This window comes from Acomys russatus, chromosome 15 (assembly GCF_903995435.1).
Source record: "Acomys russatus chromosome 15, mAcoRus1.1, whole genome shotgun sequence".
NCBI lineage: Eukaryota > Metazoa > Chordata > Mammalia > Rodentia > Muridae > Acomys > Acomys russatus.
This window is the reverse complement of record NC_067151.1, coordinates 37,642,476-37,665,173: the sequence shown is the minus strand read 5'-3', so window position 1 is coordinate 37,665,173 and position 22,698 is coordinate 37,642,476.

Sequence of the window (22,698 nt, the reverse complement as noted above, 5' to 3'; positions counted from 1 at the left end):
CTTCTCTTCTCCATCTCACACAGAGACAGTGTCTGTAACCTCTCCCCAATAAAGCCTCCCAAGTGGGACCTGCAGCATGGCGTGACTTTGTGGATCAATTGTTTAGCTCTATCTCTAAATCCCAACATATCCTATGAAGAACAGTTTAAAATGAGTTGTTGAGTGACTAGGGTGTAACTTAGTTGTAGAATGTTTGCCTCACATGTGTAAGACCCTGGGTGTGATCCCTATCTCCAACAAAACAAAAATGAAACAAAAACAGAAAAGAAAAGTCCAACTTGTTTTGGTATCACTTTGAGGATTGGAGTGATAGTATAAACCATGGGCTCATCTGCCTCCCTCCAACAAAGCTCTAGTTAAACCAGTTTTGCCAGCTCACTCTGGGGCACCTTGGATGCTAGCATGCAACAGTGAAAAAGGCAAGACCTTCATGATGTCCAGAGAGCTTTCATTCTGTGGGTGTCCAGGGTGGGCAAAGAAGAAACACACAAGGAGATACCCATTGAAAGGAAGTACCAGAATGAAAGCACAATGTCTGGTAGATAAACTGGATCGTGCACTCATGCTCAAGAGGTCTCTTCAAGGGGACTATACTTAAGCTGAAATGCAAGTGCAACAGGAGCAGGTATCTATATATCTAGGATAATAGCATTGCAGAGAGATCTTGTTTGACACAAAGCAACCTAAAGTAAGTACTCCTGGCCTGTGTAGAAAGCAGTCCTGAAAAGGGTTACTACAGCTGAGGCTGGAGAGGAAGGCACACAGAGGGCCCTGGCGGAACAGGGAAAAAACGAGCATTCTTTTCTATTCAAGATATGAACCTATAAAGTGTTTTAAACACATGAATGAATGATACAATCTGTTTTCATAAGTAGAAGTTATCACTCTGCTGTTCTGTAACAAAAAAAAAAAAAAAAATCGATTACAGAGGAAAGAGGCAGAAGGCCAAAGCTGTCTGGAATGGGGATGGCCAGACATGGACAAGGCAGTAAGAGTAAATTCTGAGCAAAATGACTGTACTCTCAAAGAAAATTGGATGTTGAGGCAGTAGAGGCACAAATGACATGCAAAGATCCTCTAATTTTTATCAAGTGTCCTATGTAATTTCCAGTGCCGCATTTACTATTATCAGAAGTCTCTAGATGGAGGAAATGGTTCACTAGATCAGTGTCTTTCTAGAATGGTCTTTGAAGACCCTTCAGCTAACATTTTCTCAGTCCTCTGGGAAATAAGAAAACTCATAAGTCATCCCCACTCTGGGCAGTTAAGAGTGTTTTTTATAAAATACATGATGTATGGTTTGTCTTTGAGTCCTTTAAGGATAGGGTCATCATTAAATTTGTCTTCCTATTACCTAGGGCTGGGCACTGAAGGCACAATAAACAAATAAACAAATGGATTCATTCACTTCCACCTTTCATCTACAATTGATAATTCATCCCTTTCAACTACAATCAAGTTTATGGCAATGAGTCTTGAAGGATGAAGACTGCTTGTAGAGGAAGCAAGCAGGAGATTAAAGGGTTGAAACTCACCATGTCCCTCCGTCTAGTGAAAGCTGAGAAGTGGAGGTGAGGGTAGGATGGAGGCAATTACTAAAGGCTGATGGTTAAATTCATGACAGTGCAATGAGCCTGCTTTACAAACCTTGAATAATGTCAGTTAGAACTTCCTGGTTGGTTAACACATAGGATGCTGACCAGGAGAGCAGTATATTTAGGAAAGGCAGGGGTGTTCTATGCCCTGCCCTGACACCAGAGACATTTCCTTTTCTCATAGGTATGCAAATCTTCCATTTGCTAAGTTTAACTTGTATCAACATAGTAAACTGGTAATAATAAGTGAAGCCCTTCCTCTCATCTCTTGTTACAGCAAGTTATAAGCTTGAGAATGGCTCTTAGGTGCCTTGGTTCATAGCCAAGCCTGCAACATTATAAGGAACCTGGGGATGCTCAACCTCCAATTGTTAAAGTGAAAGGGAGATTTTTGGGTCCCAAGGTCATACCATAGAGAGCACTCAATTTGCTTTCACAGAGAATGAACAGATGATTTGTTGTAGGAAAACCACACTTTTGATATCAGATGTTTTATAGATGTTAGCGTGGGCTGTATGTATGTATCTCACTGTAGAGCACTGACCTAATTCATGAGACGCTTGGGGTAGTATTCCCAATATATGATATAATCATATACTAATAATGAAGTGACACTATGAAAAGAAAAGTATTTTTCTTTTGGCTAGACACACACACACACACACACACACACACACACACACACACACACACACACACGTTGACAATAGCTCCAGAACATTACCAGGCTAAGCTTTTCTCATGGGATTATTTTGAATATATTTAGTATAATAACGAATATAAGTTATTTGGCACAGTGCCTGACACACAGTGACTTAACAAACATTAGTTGACTTCTCCTAAAACTGCAAGCTTCAAAGACAGTCATGTTTCTGTATCTCCTGGCTGGCTCTCCTGGGCTCTTCTGGATGCCAGCATGGCATATACTTATTTAGAAGATTGGCCATAATAGTTATTTCTCTTGACTCAGTGTCAAATCCTGTTCACTCTTTCAGGATCTGCCTCTGTGTACTTATGAATTCATAAGAGCAAGATAATGAAAACGCTTTTAAATTTAAAAATAGTTTTCACAATTCTAATGCTTAGCAACTAGCTTTAAGTGGGGGAAAGAAAAGCACAGTGGAGTTCTTTTTCCTTTAAAGTGCCTCTGTTCATGTAACTGTTTCTGTCTTAAGTGTTTCAAATCAACAGCTATCAAAGGAAGATGAATTAGCCAAGACTTCTTCCATGAACAGTATTTACCTATCTAAACGGATGAGGTCACATGAAATGGATGTCGTGAAATGAACCTTTGCTCCCGGAAGGGAGCACATAGGAACTACAAATGGAACCAGGGAGAACTACTTTGTTGTTGTGCTATGGGATATTGCTGCAAATAGTATCTCAACATGTTTAATAGTAATAATAACCAAGTTTATGTTATGAAGTTTAAAAATGTTTCAGCAAAACAGTATCAAGTCAGAGACATGGATGTTACCTTCCATTTCAAGTCAATGGCCAGACAATGCCTCTTGATGGTAAATTGAGGAGATGGACCCCAAGCAATCAGAAAATGCCACTTTCTGGAAGGTAACAAATACAAGCGTTGCAGCTATCTGCACCTCACACCTGAGACTTGGCTAATTAGCATACTAAATGTCAGAAGTGGTTTTTATCTGGGGAAATTCATGGTTTATTTATAGGCATGATGAATGTTCAAAATTGGTCCATCATTGGTGGCTGTAAATGTATTCATGACTTGCTACGGCATTTTAGAACCTCTCTATCTTTGTGTAAATCCAGGGAGGCATGAAGCCTGTGTAGCACAAGGGGACTCTGGGCTGAACTCATCAATAATACTGTGTTTCTTTGCTGGTTATGGGCTTATTAGCTGTTCGTAGGAGAGGGTGAAGCAGAGGACCCTGCCTGTCGAGTACCATGTTGAGCGTCTTCAGGATACTTCTGTGCAGAACACCTGAAGTAAAGAGATCAAGTTCCAGGAGTTTGTGAACCTGGTTTTTAATGCTTGTTTGCTAAATAAGTATGTATTCATGTGGGGTTTTCTAACACCATAAAGCAGAAGTCAGATTATTAGAGCAAAGCCACCCCTTTTCCACACAAGGGCTTTTAAAATCTCCCAGAGTTCCAGATTGTGTCTAATCCAAGGAGTTTAGGTCAGTCAAAGCAACATTTTAGGGGATTCTTTCCTTGGATTTTCATCTTCACTTCCTATGGGAATGTTAAGATGAGCCATGGTCCAAAAAAAAAAAAAAAAAAAAAAGTGAATATTATTCAACAAACAGGGCCAAACAAACCCTGAACAATATTTCCTTAATTAATTATGTTAATTTTTAAATTAAGTTGTTTTCCAGATAACATTATATCCCACATTTTTATAGCACAGGGGGGAAAAAGCTACAAAAAGGCATATTTGAAAATCTAAGTAAGTTATGAGAATGTTTTCTCACAGAGAGGAAATTGGAAATCAGAGCTTTTGCCTTAGTTCAATTTCAAGATCCATGTTGCTTGGAACACAGGGTCTGGAAGAAGGCAAAATGCTTTTCCCAAACCTCCTCTTCCCCAGTATTGAAAGCCACATGTTCTATGAAGGAGATTTAACGCATATGTTTCCCATTTTTTCCCCTAAATATATATTTTATTAGTAGATTTTTCTGGGCTGAAGGAGCTGAGAGTGAACATTATCCTTTGTAACACAGCCAGAAGATTGTGTAAATTAATCAGCACCTTTCCCAAGTGTGGTAGAATAGAATTTACCCAGAGGAAATGGATTTTAATTGGAAAAAGAGGTTGAATATATTTGTCCCCAGTGAGATTTATTAGACGTGGGAGTAGAGGAAAAGCTAGGGAATGAAGCAAATAGTCCCTAGACAAACACAAATTCAGAGCTGAAAGAGCATTTTGGCAAGTTGACCCCTCATTCAGGCTCAGCTTCTGATTCTGTCAGATTTAAGAGTGGCTGTTTGCTGTCCAATTCTGGGCCATCCATGTTAAGTACCACTTTTCTATTCACTCAGTTATCATGGTCCTATGTTTCACAAGATTGTTTTTTTTTCTGATAAAACTGTACATAATGGCTCAGATTTTAATCAAAGCAGCATAGCAGTTGCTGCCTTTTGTCAGTGTAAAATACCCAGGATTACTACAATGGTTGGCTAAAGCTGCAGGAATTTCATGAGTCAACCTAGGCAAGTTGATTGGTTCAGTTTATTATTTTCATGAGACTCTTTACAATCTAGGCAGTCCCAGATGAGGATAACTGGTTCCAAAAAGGACCTTTAAAAGGGATTCCATGTACAATAGGGATTACAGCCTTGAAGAATGACATTTAAGTTATGAAAATAAGTTTGTTTTACTTATACTCAAAGCTACAGTAAGATGCCACTGTATGATAAAGAGTGGCAAATTACTTCATCTTTTCTAGAAAAATAGCTTTCATGTAAAACTTTACCTCACATCCGATGTTTGTGCAAATTAGAGGAAGGCTACGAAGGTGGGGCAGTCCCTAAGACTTTCCCAGCCCTGTGACATACAGGCCTTTTTCTCATGTGACCTCATGACTCTGGCCCATGATTCTCCAAACACATTGTCTCCTGCTGTATCTGTGTGCTGTTGAGAGCTCCAAAACCAAGTGGGCCATCAAAGAGAATGAAGACACGTATGACAGAGTCAAGGCTAAGTCCCTCACTCACATGAAAATGGCAAGCTGCTTTCCACATGATCTATTCATAAATGACAAGGTTTTTTGTTTTGTTTCGCTCTGTCTTTTTAATTCTATAATAACTCTCTTCCCTATGCAATGTTGGTCACCTGATGCTTTTTTTAAGGGGCCATAGTAAGGGAGCATCTTATACTAAGCTATGGGATATTCCAGAAAGGAAATAAATTAGCCCATTTTCTCTTTTGCATTGAAAAAAATCCATTTTCATCGCTGGTCTCAGAAATTTATATTGGGAATCACCAGTGTTTACTAGAAGCCTTCTGTATTTTGTATTCATTTTGTTACCCATTGCTCTTTCTTTTTAATTCTGATCTGAAAATGAATATCTGTTAAAAGGTTTTGAGTTTGGGTATCAAGGGAACATTGAGGATGACTATCCTGTCAGACAAGAGGTTTATTACAATTTATTAATTCCATGGATGTTCAGAAAGACAGACAGATGCCTGGAGGCTCTCTGATGGGAGTTTCCTCTCATCTGTAAGGTTTCCGTTATCTCATTTCTGAACCACCATAGCCAATTACTATGAAAGTAGGTCCAGCATCTTTTGAAGGTTGTCAGGAGGGTGCTGGAGATCGAAGCCAGGGCCTCTTATGACCTAAGCTCTTGTTCTATCACTTGGCCACTTTTTCAGTTTCAGGTTTGCAACCTTCATTCGGGTGTTATTTTGGTAAAGTCTTCTAAAATAAAATATTGTAGTTCTAATTGTTTATTACTCTATTAATACAGTTGGTGCCTTGTTTTTAATCTTTAAGGCATTATAATTTGACTAAAGAGAAATGAAAAATATTTTAAAAAGCTCTTTCCTGGAAAACCTTGTGTTATTTCAGAAATCTATATCTATGTCTACATCTATCTATCTATCATCTATCTATCTATCTATCATCTACATTTAGGAAATAGTTTTTTGATACATACCAAAATTAAGTTGACACTTCAGACACCATCACTTTAGAACTGTACAATGTAGAACAAAACAACAAACAACATGCTGTAGAAATGGATATTAATACGATTTTGATAGTATAATATTAAAGTGTTATTATTTAACCAACTACCATATCAATAAAAGACATAAACACCTATTAGGTTTTTAATATGCCTATACACTGGAACTGGGCAGAAAATAACCCCCTAAGCTACCTTGACATCTCCCAGCTCCATATACCATGCCACTTGCTCTAATAATTCTTATCTGGGTTACTTTCCATCCCAAATCCCATAAATACTTCCTGGTGCTTTCCAACTGGGGCCACTTCTCTCCAGCCACACATTTCCTCAGAGCAGGCTCCTCCGGGCCACGTGGTTCTTAGTCATACCAACACATGGTGACTCTGCCTCTTCCTCTCTTCTCCTATCCTCACTCTTCTCTTTCCTTCTCCTGTAATCCTCTGTCCTCCAAGCCCTCAAACCTTCACCCCACCTACCTCACCTCTGCCCAACCTAGGCATGCAGGTGACTTTATTTAACCAATCAAGGATAATTTGAGAGGCAAAGAAAGGTACACAGTATCACTTTGGTTACATAAGGGTTTGCTCCTGGAACGGTAAAGTCTGGTGTAAGATGTGGGGTGTCGGGTGAGGGGCAGAGATCAGGGACTGCCTCTGATGTGAACTCTGGTGCCTGTGATTTGATCACTTCGTTTTGGCAGGGTAGCCTTAGGGGCACACATAGGAAGGGGAAGCTATCAGGATGAGATCTGATAGGCTGTGGTCAAAGAGTAGGGGAGGAGGGACCTCTGTCAGAGGTTGAGCAGACTGAAATAAAGCGGAAGAGGGAGAGAGGGTGGGAACGGGACGATATGAACAAAAGAATAACAGTCAGGATGTAATGTGAATACATTACGATAAATAATTTTTTAAAAGAAATAGATGGGAGTTTTTTTTTAAAAAATGAAGAAGAATATCAGGGGGCAAGCAATTATCTGAATACAAAGCACCAGACCATGTCATAACAATACAACCAAGGTACTGAATTTGTTAAAATTTGCAAAGAAGTGGGATGCTTTTCAGGCTCCTGCACTAGAGCCAATTAAGAGGGACAGTTAGGTAGCTGGGCAGATATTAGTGAGCTTGGAGGCCCCTGGGGGGAGGTCCCTTCCTCATGGACTGAATCACACCTGTCTTTTCTCTGATAATTCTGGGAAGGGAATTTCTCCTTGTGATTTAAGTTAGCACAGAAAACAGTGTAGGAATTTGGGCCTTGGCATGTCCCATCAAGGCAAAGTTACCTTTTCCTGATGAATACAACAAAATATAAGTACCATTTTTAGCCCTGCGTAGAAACATGCCAGTCTCGTCTGCCCCAGTGATTAACACATAGTATTGTCATCTCGCTCTAAGAGTTAATCCAACTGGGCCTGTCAATCATCTGGCCAGGAGTCTATCCCCCAGGAAAACTGGTTCCCCTACAGAGGTGCTAGGACCAAAGAGAAAAAGAATTATTCCCTTAGTGTGAACATGCACCTTTTCTATAGATGCCTCTCCTTCGGTGCAGACTTGCGGAACTTTTCTAGGAAAACACTTTGGAGCTTCAGCTGCCTTACCTGTCTGGTGTCACAGTCCCTTTTCCTTCAATCTGTTCTTTCAATAGTGACTAAAGCCTTCTCAGGCTTTCCCAGACATTCAGAACTTTCTGGACAGTTTTTTGAACTTCCTCACAGTTTTTTGAACTTCCTCCAACTCCCATAGTGATGTTGCTTATTGACATCTACTGTGAATGTTCTCTCTCTCTCTCTCTCTCTCTCTCTCTCTCTCTCTCTCTCTCTCTCTCTCTCTTTTCCTCTTCTTCACCTCCCTTCTCTGGGTATTTGTCAAGATTCACAACATGCCCTCACTGTAGCTTTTCCTTCTAATAAGATTGCTTTCAAGTTTTCTTTTGAATCCATTTTAAGTCATTTTATTAATGAGGCTAAGAATCCCAAAAGTGACACCAGCTTTCCACACAACACATGGCACCCAATGTGGGGCTCCTTGAATTTGCTTTAAATGATGGTGAGGGGTACCTAGTGGCATCTCTGAGTTCACCAGAGGCCTTTCCACTTATCTTAGCAGTTAGCTCAGCGACCGTGATAACAATAGCAACAAAAAGATAATAAAACAAAACCCTGAATGGCTGTCAAAGTTGCCCCTAGCCAGTGGCTTTTGGGTTCTTGCCTCACAAATTTAAACAATGAAATTCACTGGCCACAGAGGATGAGTTTTAGGAAAAAATAATCTTATATAGGGAGTTTAGAAGAAAGAAAGAATTTGAATCAGTCACTAGGAAGGTGGATTGTCTGATTAATTCAGTTGGCCCAACTAAGAAGTGTCCAGAGGTGTCCAGGGGTCTCCTCTCAATTTCAGGCAAGTACTGCCTCACATGTAGTTTTCAGGCAGAGGGCAAGACTAGGAGGACCCAGAAGGCCTCTCTTCCAGTGTTCTTGACCATTATAGCAGACGGCTTTAGAACAGTCTGGGGAGTTTCACAAAATGGATGTTCTCAGGGCTAGGAAGACAGTATCTATATGAGGCACTTTAGCAGCAATCTAGGAACAAGAGACAGGTTTTCAGGACTTGGGGGATGGGCTTGACCAACAGATCAGGGTAGAAGTGAGGCTGTTCAGACTCTGTTACAGATCTACTAATGATAAACTTTGGGGACCAGGCTACTATCTGCATCACAACTCTTCCATGCTAAAGCCTGTGGACATTGCCTGTGGACAGAAAGACTTGATTAGAATAGGCCAGAAAAGCTCCCTGTGAGATGAGAAATAGGATTCATGTATTCACTTCCAACTTTCCAGGAGGGTGGAAACAAATTTTATCAGAAAGGATTTTATAATTATTTATTATTTCTGGACAAAAAAAATATCCCTTACTTGTCTTGACAAATCAAATATAAATTTGAGATCACCTAGTCCTGCCTTTTAAAAAGAATCCTAAGTGTTTGAGAAAACAAACGTTGTTTGCTGAAGGCTTTTGTGGCTTTTCTGGTTCTGCTCTGTGAATAGATGTGAAAATGTGTTTCTCTTACTTGTATTTTCTTCAGCAATTTCTGAATATATTTACTTGTCCTGGGCATGCTTGCCTTTGAGTATCACCAAATGTAAACTCTGATAAATGTTTATTAAATCAATTAATTACTGAGACAAATGCTAGTTATTCTGGAATAGTCGCTAAATTAATAAGAGTTGAAAAAACCAATGTTTTAATTCCACTGCAACATCTTAAAATAATTTATAAAGCTACAAAAAGAATTATCAATTTAGCAGGCACAATCTTTTGAAGTGATGAAAGTAGTGTTGTGATTAAAGCAATATTAGCCTATTTTTGTTTCTAAAGTGACAGTTGCAATTAACTGCTTTCTAAATATACATCATAATTATGAGTAGAATTTATTTTTATTTTATGATATGACATAACATTGGAGATGCATGTTTCACCTTCCCGGCAAGAACAATTAAAAGTATTTCCCCTAGTTAGAAGGGTATTTTATTGTTTTCCATGATAGATATAAATTATTGTTTTAAAGGATTGTAGAAGGACAGTTGAGGGGAAAGAAATAGCTAAGGCTCATTTAAAACTCACTTGCACTGGGGAAAGCTGAACCTGCCTCCTTCCAGGGAGTGAAGATTGGCACACACAGGCATGGGTTCTCATAAGTGCACAGCTGATGGCCAGATGGTGACAGAGTCGGGAGAAACAGAGCTGTCAGCACTAGGAACATTCAGGTTACATCCAGATGTTCTGTGTGGGCTGAGACAGAGGACAGCCTGCCTGTACCAAGACAGGAGAAACTGCCTGTGTCAAGAAAAAGGAGGGCCTGCCTGGATTAAGAGAAAATCTGACTTCAAGAACAGTTCAGAAACAGTTCACCTGCATAATGATAAGACTGAAAAAACTATTTCATGAAAGTAACATTAGTTGACTTCTACATGGTATGGGCACTGCAGGAAGAGGACTGATCCTGCTCACTGATGTTATCATTACTAAAGAGCCCACAGGCAGGCAGGCAGCCTTCCACCCAGGAACCCAGTAAAGCAAGGAACACAGCGCATAGCTGTTCTATTTCACCTGGTTCATGATTCCCACGGTGTACCACGCCATTCACCAGCTGACTAATGCAACACTGTCCTGCCTTCATTCACTAGTATTAAGAAGTATGTCCACCAAGATCTCAGACGTGTTCCCTTATATTTTATGGCTGGGACCTATAGTTTAAAAAAAAAATCAGTCTAAAGAAATCGATATGAATCCCACAGAGTTCCCTAATCTGTATGCCTCTTTGATTCAGTTTTCTAGATATCCCCAGCCTTAAAGACCAACCCAGATCTCTATTCAGTGGCATAGGCAGCATCAAGCATTGAATCCTCCCAGGACTGTGCATGCTCATTCTTTTCATGTATGGATCACCAGATTTCTCCAAATTTCTTGTTTTAATGTTAATTTTTCCGGTTCCTCTCATCAGTTTTGGTGACCGATTTCCGCAGCCATCTGTCTCAGGACACATGTGTACGGTCTTTACGTGTGTTTTCTCAACCCTGATAAATTGCTTGAGCTACTTTCTACACCTTTTTTCAGTACTTAATACTAGAACAAAACAGACTTTAAATTGCAGTCAGAATCTCTGTCATCTCTCGCATGTGTATGTATCTTATGCTGCTTATGCCACAGGGCAAATTTGAAAATTTATGGTGATGAGAATACTAGTAAGCTTTTTAGTTCTAAATTTAAAATCTTGGGTCAGGATCTGGATCCTAGGTTGTGTATATAATTCATTAAAATAATTCTTATATAGCATGCACAGGACTCTGGGCATGGTTGCCAACAAGTTGCCGCTCCGAATGCATCCAACAAGTGTAGTGTCACCTCCTTATTACAGATTTGACTGTAGCCTAGAACTATGGACGATGCAAGGCTTTACTTCACTTTCCAGTCATGCTCAGTTTCATTTTTCCATTGAAAACCATTCTTTACTTTTTGAAACGGATCTTGATCGTGAGAATTCACAAGGAAGAAGTAGGAGACATGATGTTGACCTGTGCTTGGTCTATGGCAGCAGGTCACTTGTATCCATAAAGAAAGAGACAATTTCAAAATGCAATTCTGTGGAGACGAGGTTCTTCCAAAGAGACGTAGTTCCTGGGATTCTGAAATTGAAGTTGCATTTATATGCCAAAAGCCTGCATCTCTTTTTAAGAGAGCTCCAGAAATCCTACGACTTGATATGCAAATACTACTGTGCTATGAGATGTATGGCTGCCGTGTACATAAATATTTGGGTTTGGTTCATAGATGTGCTATGAGTAATGCAGTCAAAGCTAAAGGGCAAGAGTCCAGTTGGGAAACACTGGGTACAAGGTGCTAATTTTCAATTTCTTGAATTATGAATTTTCAATTTACTTAGTTGAAATTTAAGAAAACTTTAATTCATTAGGTAGGGTAAATCTCTGAATTCATGTAGTTATCGCAAGATATGCTAGCTGCTGACTCACATTCTAAGAAAAGAATGCTAGGTAAGTGAGTGGTACCAAGCATCCACTTGATAGAATTAGCTGATCCCAACAATACACTGTTCCTACCTTCTAAAATTATTTTTTCTTGAATTAAAATTTATTGGATAATTTTTTATTTGTGTACTTTTCCAGATGAACTTAGAATAATCATGAAGAGGACTGATTTTTTAAAGAACAAATACTTTATGAATTGCTTATTAATTTGAGGATGAATGATTCTGTTTAATAATAACAAGTATCTCCATGCAGAAATTACACTATTTTCTGTTTATTTAACTGTTCATTAGATTATAGATTTTTATTCTTCTATGTATATTGTCATCTTTAAATTTCACATTTCAGTTAAACTTTTAATAAGTTAAAATTTTGACTGCGTGTATATTTTTATTTTTTAAATTAACATATAAGGTATCACCTATCATTTAGGGTGGTTTGGAACCAAGTACGCTTTAGTAGGTTCTCTTGCCTTCTCACCTCCTCCAACCCCTGTATTATTCTCTTTTTCTCCCTAGTCTCTTCCTCTTCCATATCTCATAAGTTTTTTTACAACCCTGACCCCACCTCATCTTTACTTATTTATTTATTTCTTGGTCTTCTTTCAAGCTTTTTGTTAGGGGATCCCCCCCTCTGTGGTGTGTGTGTGTGTGTGTGTGTGTGTGTGTGTGTGTGTGCAATACAGACTACAATCTGCACATGAGAGAGAACCTGCAATTTTTATCTTTCCAGGGGGTACCAATGGACTCAATATACACAAATAAAAATATGTCCAGATGAGACCTGATAAGCTTTGGTCATATGGTGGTGGAGGAAGTCCCCTTCTGTATGTTGTTTCAGGCAGGGGAATAGGCCAAAAGAGGAAGGGAGGGTGGGAACAGGAAGATACAAGTGAGGGGATGCAATCTGAATAAATCATATATATATATATAATGCATCATATAAACAAAGACAGAAATCAAATAATCATCCTGAAAAATTAAGAAAGGGCATTTGACAGAGTTCAACATGCCTTCACAATAACTGTTTTGGAGACATTAAGACTAGATGAAGCATACCTCAAAGTAGCAAAAGCTGCTAATATTCTTCACACATTATATTTCTAATCTAGTATGAGGTATTGTACATATACAGCTCAATTAACACATGGTTTACTTCCAATACTCTGATAGTGCTATTGTTGACTGTTTAGGAAAATTAAATAATACAAGTCAATTGTTGATCAATTTATGGTAATGTCAAATATAAAATATACATGCTAAGTTTAACAGATATGATTCTATATATAAATATGATAAAATAGATAAGGTCTTCAGAGACCTATAGAATATGACATTTAAAATATTTTTATTGTTTTAAGGATTCTTTGGCAATGAGACAGGTTAATTCCTGACAGTACTCAGCCTAGCACAAAAATGATGATGAGCATTAAAGAACCTCCTTGTGGAGACGTTTGAGTGTGGCAAAACAGCCACTGGACAAAAAATGTTCTCTTTTCTCCCACAGACAAAATTCTGCCTAAAATGGATAAGCTTGGATGCAGGCAGAGTTGATGGCCAACCTTTGCCAAGACAGGATAAGCAAGTCCTCAATGGTTCCTGCTTCACATACATATCTGTCAGATATACTTGGCCAAAAGGCTAAAGATGATGCCCCCATGTTATAGAGAATTTTAGGTGTCTCTTCAGGCAGTAAACTGTCTCTGTCATTTTTTCATTTTGGAATTTGCTAACATGCCCTTCCTGTTTACTTAGGTAATTAAATTTATTCCTTCTCAAGTCTATGATGGGGTTAAAGCCCAGATAGTTTTAAAATTAAACTTAATTGTTTAAGAGTTAAGAAAATACTTTTAGGTCTAGAAAGATAGTTTTAGGTTGATAGATTTGAGCTTTGTTAGATATTGATTTAGCTCAAAACTTTAAACTCATCAAGATAAAATAGATGATATTTTCTTCAAGGTTGCCAAATACCTTTTGATTAGACATTGTATGTGTAAGTCTTAGCTATTGGTTTTTATAATTTTTCATGATTGTACTTTATATATATATATGTATAGCCTTTATTTAGACAGAAAAAGGGAGATGTTGGGGATGGTCTGATGTATTTTGATGCTAATTACTACTTGCTGTCTCTGTGACCCACCTTTTAATTAATAAAAAGCCATCCCACCTGGGCAGGGCAGAGGAGATAGTTATGTGGCTAGGGTTCCCATGGAGAAGAGAGGAATCCTGGGAAGAAGAAGAAAAATAAAGACCACCATGAGGAGGAAGGAGAGAGACCCCAAGAGGAGGAAAGAGTAGAAGGCCACCATGGGTTAGATGGAGGAGAAGCACATGCCTAGCATGGATGCCTAGCATCCGGCCCAGATGAAGAACATTAGCAAGTATTTGGGATTATGAATGGGAGGTAGCTTGATAAAAGTTATTAGAAACAGATGATGTAAGATTGAGGCAGGTATCACATACCTAATCCACTATGGGAAGTAGTTTAGAGGATTACTCTCTGCCCTGCCCCAGGTTAACTAAGGCTATTTTAAAATATAAGTGTCTGTGTCTTAATTGATAGCTAGCCAGGCATACTGATCATACTAATAATACAGGTAATTTAAAGACAATACTTCATTTTCCACCTTCAAGGCCTAGCAGTTCTAGAATGATGAGAGACTACGCTTTGACCATAGTTCTTTTAGTATTTAGCCACTAAGCTCCTGAGCAACTTGGACAGTTATGAGTTTTTGAACAGAAGTCTCTTCTTCTTAAGTTTCACAATTTTGACAAAATGCATTATATTTTTCCATCCTCCAATATGACTGGAAGAAGTCAATGACAAGTTTTAATTTTAGAACCATTTACCTTCCTTCCCCATGAATAATGCCATCTGGCAGTCTTTCCTATGTCTATTTGTCTTTTCATTTAGAAGCACTCTGGCTTGGTCTGACAAAAAAGCAGATTAATTGTGCAGCTCTAAAACACAATTGCAATGTTATGGGAGGAAAAAAATGTTTAAAAAACGGGTCAGTGTTTAACAAGAATAGATTTAGGAACATCTGTGAGCTTTAAGGTTGTAGTCGTCTGTCAGTATAGAATGATGACTTTGTCTGAAATAGGAACTGAAAAGAGATATCACTCAAACACTTTGGTCAGTGTGTCAGATGTCTTCCCAGAACTCTATTTTGCCTTATCTTTTGGGAAGCTTCTAGTGTAGTAATATTAAACATTATGAAAGGTGTCCATCTTTAATGAAGAATTTCATTTGAAGCTGATGAATATTTTAAAGCTAACATAATTTAGCTATGTTCATTCTTTAAAAGACACACACAAGAGAAGACTACTTCTCAGAGTTTAAGGCAGGAGTTTAGTTCTAAGAAGGACTGATGATCAGGTCTTCAAAGGCTGGACATAGAGAGCAATGAGTGGGTGGACAAGCTCAAGGCCTTGAAACAGGGTGCAGAGATAAGAGTGATGATGAACTAGTTGGCAAGATATAAAGAGTGGCCAGCTCAGGGTCTCAAACATAGACCCAAGGGGCAATGGTTCATGCAGGCTAGATCATGTTAAAGCAAGTACTATGCTCCCTTTCTGTGGGAGCATGGGCAAAGTGCTATTACCCTTTCCTCAAAGAAAATGTTCGAGTTTAAGATTTATTTAAATCCCCATGTTTATTCTTGTACCATATACATCTACATATAAAAGACTGAATTCTGAATAAATCTCCTTCTGAGAAGAACATACCCTTTTCCTGAAATCATCCTAGGTTGGACAGTTTTATGTCAACGTGACACAAGCTGAAGTCATCAAGAAGGAACCACAGTTAAGAAAATGCCTCCATAAGATCTGCCTGTAAAGCATTTTATTACATTAGTAATTGATGGAGGAGGGCCCAGCCTATTGTGAGTAGTGCCATTCCTGTGCTGGTGGTTCTGGTTTCTATAAAAAAGCAGGCTGAGCAGCATCACCCATACATGGCCTCTGCATCCACTCCTGCTTTCCTGTTCCTGCCCTGTGTGAGTTCCTGCCTTCACTGCTTTTGATGATGAACTGTTACACAGACTTGTGCACCAAATAAGCCCTTTCCTCCCCAAGTTGCTTTGGTTGTGGCATTTCATCACACCAACAGAAACTCTAAGACATACCCTTGAGGGAGAGGACAACAGACAGCAGAGAAGTAGAGTGCCTGTGCCCACTAAGACTGCAGTCATTGCTACTCAGCTTGGCTTACTTTTCTCTAAAGAGTACATTCTTGAGTCCTCTCCCATTTTAATCAAACTCTTGACTATTTGATTTCCTACCGTGTCCCATATGGATTCTTCTTTTTGGGGAGCACAAGGGCAGATTGCTGCTTAGTGGAGACTAGAAAAACACTGCAGAACTCTCTCTGACAATTCGATCCTCTCTCTCTCTCTCTTTTTTAAAAATTTTATGTAGAAAAGGCAATTTTCAAGATGAATTAGTTGATTAAAATAGACACATACATTTTAACTACTCCCTTCAAAAAGCTCCCTTGATGTCATTCAGCATCCCAGGCAGGCAGTTGGGAATAGGCATATTTTACTCCAGCAAAATATAAAATCGACTATGGCAACTAAAAGACAAGTGGTTTCCCAGACTCACTAAGGCAGACACTGAGCAGAAGTCAAGCTATGAGCTTCTAGCCATCCATATGGTGGAAGGAGGATAAGACCTAGACATTTATCAGCTGTTTGCAAATAGAAGAACAAAGAAAACCCTCCCAGAGTGAAGAAGGCTCACACTCTTGCCACTGGGTGGTTAAAACCTGTGGGCTCTACATCCAAGAGCATAGAGGAAACTTCCAGTCTTAAAGCATAAGACTACCCATGTGATTTACCTCTTTAGTGGTGTCACACAAAGTGGCTTCTAGCATCCCTGCCTATGCTAGAAAGCTTTAGAGATCAGTCAGTGGAGAAGCTTTTGCCGTTTCCCTTCAATGACAGACTATTAGCATTCACAACTCCTCTTTTGTTTAAGTCAGAGCTGTTTTGAGTTGCAGTAAAACTTATGACAAGTGTAGAGTCTGTTTTCCTTCTGTAGACAAAGGGGTTCAGGCTGGGCAGACTTCCATTCCATAGCACACTTGATCTTTGCAACAAGGCAGATGACGGCCCTGCCCACTTGGCCTCAGGAATAACCACAGATCACTAAAGCTTATGATTATCTAAAGACAATGAGGACACGTTGCCATGTTCGCTCCTCGATATGGTTGAGGAGAGAGGTTTTAATGTAGATATGAGGATGAAAACAGTCAGAAGCATTGGAAAGAGTCCATACTGAACTGGGCCATGAGAGGAGACAGAAGGAGAGAAGGGAAAAAAATAAAGGGGAGACAAAAGAAGACCAAGATGGCAGTGAGAATGAGAGAAACAAGAGAGAGAGAGAACAGAGCTGAGAGTCAAGAGGGCAGAGGACCAAAAGAGCACATCAGAATCAAGAAAAGACTAACCAAAATGGCTGAGTCACTTAGGAGTCAGAAGCTGGGGAAATGGATGCCCAGCCCCCGTGCTGGAGAGGTTTGGGGTATGGGTGATGTAAGACTCCCTGAAAGGAGCCACAGGTACTGAGTGAAACTTGTCCCAGGTTTCTCTGGGACCTGACAGTTAGCAGTCCTTTAAGGAAAATGCTTGTTTAAGAAGAGAAAGAGAATTGACAAAGATAGTGAGGGACACTATAAAAGATAAAGGAAAAAAAGAAACCCCTGTGGGTTATCCCATTTTTCCCTGTTGGAAATTGCACATCTTAATAAGAATCTCCTTAGCACTACTGTAGCTTCCTAAGATTGCAACCATAATTAACAACATATCTCTTGGCTTGTTGACATACACAATTCTGGTTATGCAACTTTTCCCCAAAGACATGCCGTTACACACGTTTTAAGAAACTGTCTATAGGACAAGGAACCTTTAAGGCTTTTGTGCAACTGCTGAGACCCATGCATCTCTTTTGACACATTTCCCCAATTGGTCCTATGATAGATGACCTTTGCACATTCAAATTTATGCTCTAGTACAAATTCTTTGCGGTTTCCCATGTACACCCTTTTCTCTGCTTTCCTGGACAATACTCCTGAAACTAATCTCCTCTCCCTGTAGATACCAACCAGCTTGCCTTCCCAGACTAAGAACAAGCTTCCCTTATTGTATAAGGAAGCTGCTTGCACCCATTTCCTGCTGCCCTAATGAATCTGTTAACTTTTACATTTCTATATAATTCAGTGGACTTATCCCTATGTATTGAAGTTTCTGTTTATCTACGAAAACCTTCCTGGGGTAAGAGCCCTGGCTTATCTTTACCTTTTCTGAAAGGAACACAGTAGGCAATTCTTAAATATTGCTATTAAGTGAACATAGATCAATGTTCCGCTCCAGCATTCTCTTTCCCCGCAGTCCATCTTTGCAGGTTTTGTAAGCAGCAGAAAATTGGAGAGAGCAGAAGGAGTACACATACTCCAAGCTCAGTTCTATTTGATTGCCACAAAGGTTTTTTGTCAGGCAGCACACATTAAATCAAGACATAATTGTCCTGAGTATAAACTATTTGCAATCAACTTGCACCCACTTCCTTTCTCCTCTTCCTTTTCAATCCTCATGATAAGTACATCCCAGAGTCATTTTTAATGTTTGTCTTCTGTGCTGCTGAATGTCTCATGCATACTAGGAGAGTGCTCTGCTACTGAGTTACAAACCGGCTCCTGAGTAATTTCTTTAGGCAATACTGATGTCAAGGTAGACTTGGGCTTAGGAGCTTACACAATCTTGTGCTTGTAATATGAAAAGGGAGAAGAGTACAATTGGGGCCCCCAAAAAACAAAAACAGCCCAAGGAGTCTCAAGATTCCAGCACAGCAAGATATTTACTTGAGTTAGGTTGTAAAAACTGACCAGTAAGAGACAACAGCACAGACTGAGGAGCTGACTATGTCTTTGAATGTTCATCTTAGTAAGTATTTAAGCAGATGACAAAATCTTATTGTACTCAGGCCACTACTGATCAATCAGAGCTGCGAAGCGGACTTGGGAGCTGAATTGTGACCCTAAAGAGAGCAATTTTTAAAAATGGAACCCCAAAGCAAGGGGGAGCAGGGTGGGCTGTAGTTTTGTTCATCATACTTTGGCACAAGGGGTTGAGCAAGGAAGTAAGTGTTGGTGACTGAGGCTTATCCAGGTCATCTGGTTTCAGGATCCTTGACTCGGCTTTTGCAGTCAAGTCTGCTTGCAGACTTCTGGCCTGAATTCAGAATGATAAGAGAACAAAGGAGTGGGCAAGCTGTTTGTAGTCAGTCAGTTTAAGTCATGACAGGTAATGCATTTAGTACTGGTGTGCTTTATAGGTCAACAGCTAGTTTTTCCTGCCTAATTTAAAAAAAAAAAAAAAAAAGATCTTGCTTCGTTGGACTCTTGTGATTACTTGGGTTATTTTGGTTTTTCAATCCCCAACAGGACTACAGGCTTAAGTGAATTTATTCAGGAAGAAATCTTCATGTCCTCAGACATTGAAAAGTACCAAACTTACACCTTAAACTCTGACCTAATGCCAAACATTCAGACTCTAAACTTAAAAGCATCTCCAGATTAACATTTATCTCCAAATGCAAACATGCCTCAGGCCCTAAAGCAATTGGCAGCTCCGCCCTTCCCAGTTGCTCAAAACAAAATCCTTGGGATCATTAATAAGTAAGGAGACAGAAGGCTAAATTGATTGCTGGTAAAGAATCAGATAAAGTGGGTTGAGAAGTAAGAGATAAGGAACGGAAGGACTTTGTTTACAAAAAAAAAAAGAGAAAGAACACTGGAACCTGTTATCCTGGAATTAACACTAGGAGGCAGATTTGTTGTTCTCCAAATCTGAAGAAGGTTGAGGAAGGAAGAACGGTGATGATAAAAAACTCAATGAAGAAGTATGTTGAATATTTCACCTCCTTTCTTTGAGTTTTTCATTGGATCATATATTTGAAACACTGTAGATGATATGATTGAGTAAGTAAATATTCATATAGGTAGAACCAAGAACACTTAGAGTTTGGATTTGGGTGTAGAATCTATACAGAGAAGGGGAGAACTTGACACCCTGAGTTGCAGCCTGGTGGCTTGCTGGTAGCTCCCTCCATGGAGAAGTGAGAGGGAGATCCGAGCCAGGGGCAGAGGGCAATGCTTCACCCCGGGGTATCCTCTGGGTTATTACTTATTATTTGGCATTACAGATCTTTGCTTGAGCATTTAATCCTTCCTACAGGCTACATGGATAGTCAGCTAAGGACTAAGTCCAGTTTTAGTCTCTAAGAACATTGCCAAGTTTTTGTGAGAATGCAAAAATATTTACAATAAAAAGATAAGAGAAATACCACAAGAGATATCCAAAGATCCACAGACAAGAGCAATCTTCTTCACCCTTCACCCTCTCACCATGTCACCCTCTCACCCTCTTACCCTCCCACTCTCAGCCCTGTTCCCTTTCTTTCATATTTGCAAGGCAGCTGGAGGTAAAATTCAGGGCAGGTTTTAAGGTTAATACTGAACTAAGACTATTTCCTCAGGTGGCAGGCTTAGGGAGACTATCCCAGATATGTGTTAATCAGTTGTCATCACTGTGACATATGTGAGACAAACAGCTAAAAGCAAGGAGGATTTATTTTGGCTCCTGGCTTCACAGACTTCATTGCTGTGGGTTCTCACTGAAGCACAGCATTGTAGGAAGAGCATAGGGCAAAGCAAAGGTGGTCACCTCATGCAATTAGCAAGCAGAAACACAACTGAGAGAAAAGAACTGGAGCTAAGATGCAACCCTGATCATTATATGCTTCAGTGGCCTACTTCCCCACTACGGCCCACTTCTTAATGTGCCCATCACCTCCCATAATGCCATCAAATTATATTAAATACATGCAACAAGGCATAAGTCCTCTGACAAAGTCAGAGCCCTCATGATGCAGTCACGTCCAAAATGCCTAACTCTGAGCACTTCCATTCTAAGCTAAACCTTGACTAACGTGATTGGAAGCAGATGCTTCCTAAGCAAACCATAGAAAGGTGGAAGAACTGTTTGCATAACAGCACAGAACTGGGATGGATCAGATTTATTTATGAGATTAGCACAGTGGGCTGAAGGTTGCATGGGCTGTGTATGTCCTGGTCATCAGGAATAAATATATATTGTCTAGAGCTTAGTGTCAAGCAGTGCTGAGTTACTATAGTAGTTCCATCCGTGGCTAATTATACCAGCTCATGGAAATTATTTAACTTCCTTCACCTTCAGTTGTCTCTTTTCCAAAAGTAACCCAATCAAACGGCCATATATCCTCTAGATAGTTTTGAGATAGCTGGCGTCTCCTGGTGGTTTAATAGTTACAGGTATGATTATTTTACAGAAATCTTGAGGCTCAGGTTAAAGAGTTTACCTTTTTCTTGTCGCTTTATGGAACTTGCCACACTAGGTGAACAAATGAGAGGGAACACAGAGGGTGGGGGGAAGGAGCCATGGGTTTTGTTTGTTTGATTTAGTCAGATCTCAGGCTAGTCCATGGGCTGACCCCCCTCCACTGTTATGACAGCCTTTTGAGCACTCAGAAAGCAGAGGTCTTTTGGTCTGCTTAGCTTCTGTTCTGTTTTTCTACCATGAGCTTTTCGGCCAGAAACATGTCTTGTATCAAATGGCATTACCATGGAAGATAAGGTGCTTAGGCACCTGTGCTGAGCATCCAAACTAAGCACCTTGAAAGATGGTGGAGGATTGAGGAGACTAACCTTGTGACTTCACTGGTTTCTGTGTTTCTGTTTAAACAATCTCTGGCTTCCTTTTGTTTCGGTGATTCAGCCAATTCACTGTGACACTCTAAGAGCTGCATGTGCGCACGCACGCGCGCGCATGCGCGCGCGCACACACACACACACACACACACACACAAAATTATATATTAGTTATTTTAACTGGCAGCGAAAATATGGACTCTACTTAGTCAGGGAACTTGCTACTGAGCAGCCTATACTGGGGCTGCAGCCTCATGCTACATTTTTACTTTGGAGACTTAAGCTAATCACTGTCCTGTTCTTGGGCTAGTTGTGATGATTAAATGACGTGACAGATGAAAACTGCTTGTGTCTTATAAGCCACAAATGCAAGGGTTGGTCATATGAAAAAGTACTCATCCATATCAATGGCAGAAGCATCATGTGCTTTCAAGGCTGATGGGTATGGTGGGGTTGCATTAACTCTTGCAATGCCAGCATTGGGAGGTAGAGACAGGAGGATTTCTGAGCCTTGATGGAGGACGATGGGCACTAGGCCAATGAGAGACTTACATATGAAGCTCCTGGCGATGAGCCCTGAGGTTGTCATCTGGCTTCTACATGCAAGCAGATACACATGCATGTACACTGGTGGATGCACATTAATGCATATAGGCATGCGTGCACAGGCATGTGCGCGCGCGTGATCACACACACACACACACACACACACACACACACACACACACACACAGAGCATAAAAACCTCTCCACACTTCTCATTTTCTCCTCACCCTCTGCAGGTCTCCCCAGCTAATCTTTTGGCTTTGTAGCTGGCAAGCCTTTTGCTTCACATGGTGACCACAGTGAACCTTCATTCTGGTGAGATTTCCAAAATGTCATTTCCAACTGAGTAGCAATTTTGACATTTTGAGTTTTGCTGCTTACTGTTCTCTATGCTTTGGAATAAGTGTGGGGGGATTTGATCCCGGAGTTAAATTATTTCACCAAGGACAAGTTAAAGCACAATGGTTTTGTGCAGCCAGCTCTCTCATTTAGGAACTGAGCCGGAGTTCAGGATGGCTGATGATTGAGTCAGTGTCTTAGTCTTGTGAAACACTGCAAGATTCATTGGTTCTCCTAGCAAAAGGAAAGGGAAATTGAA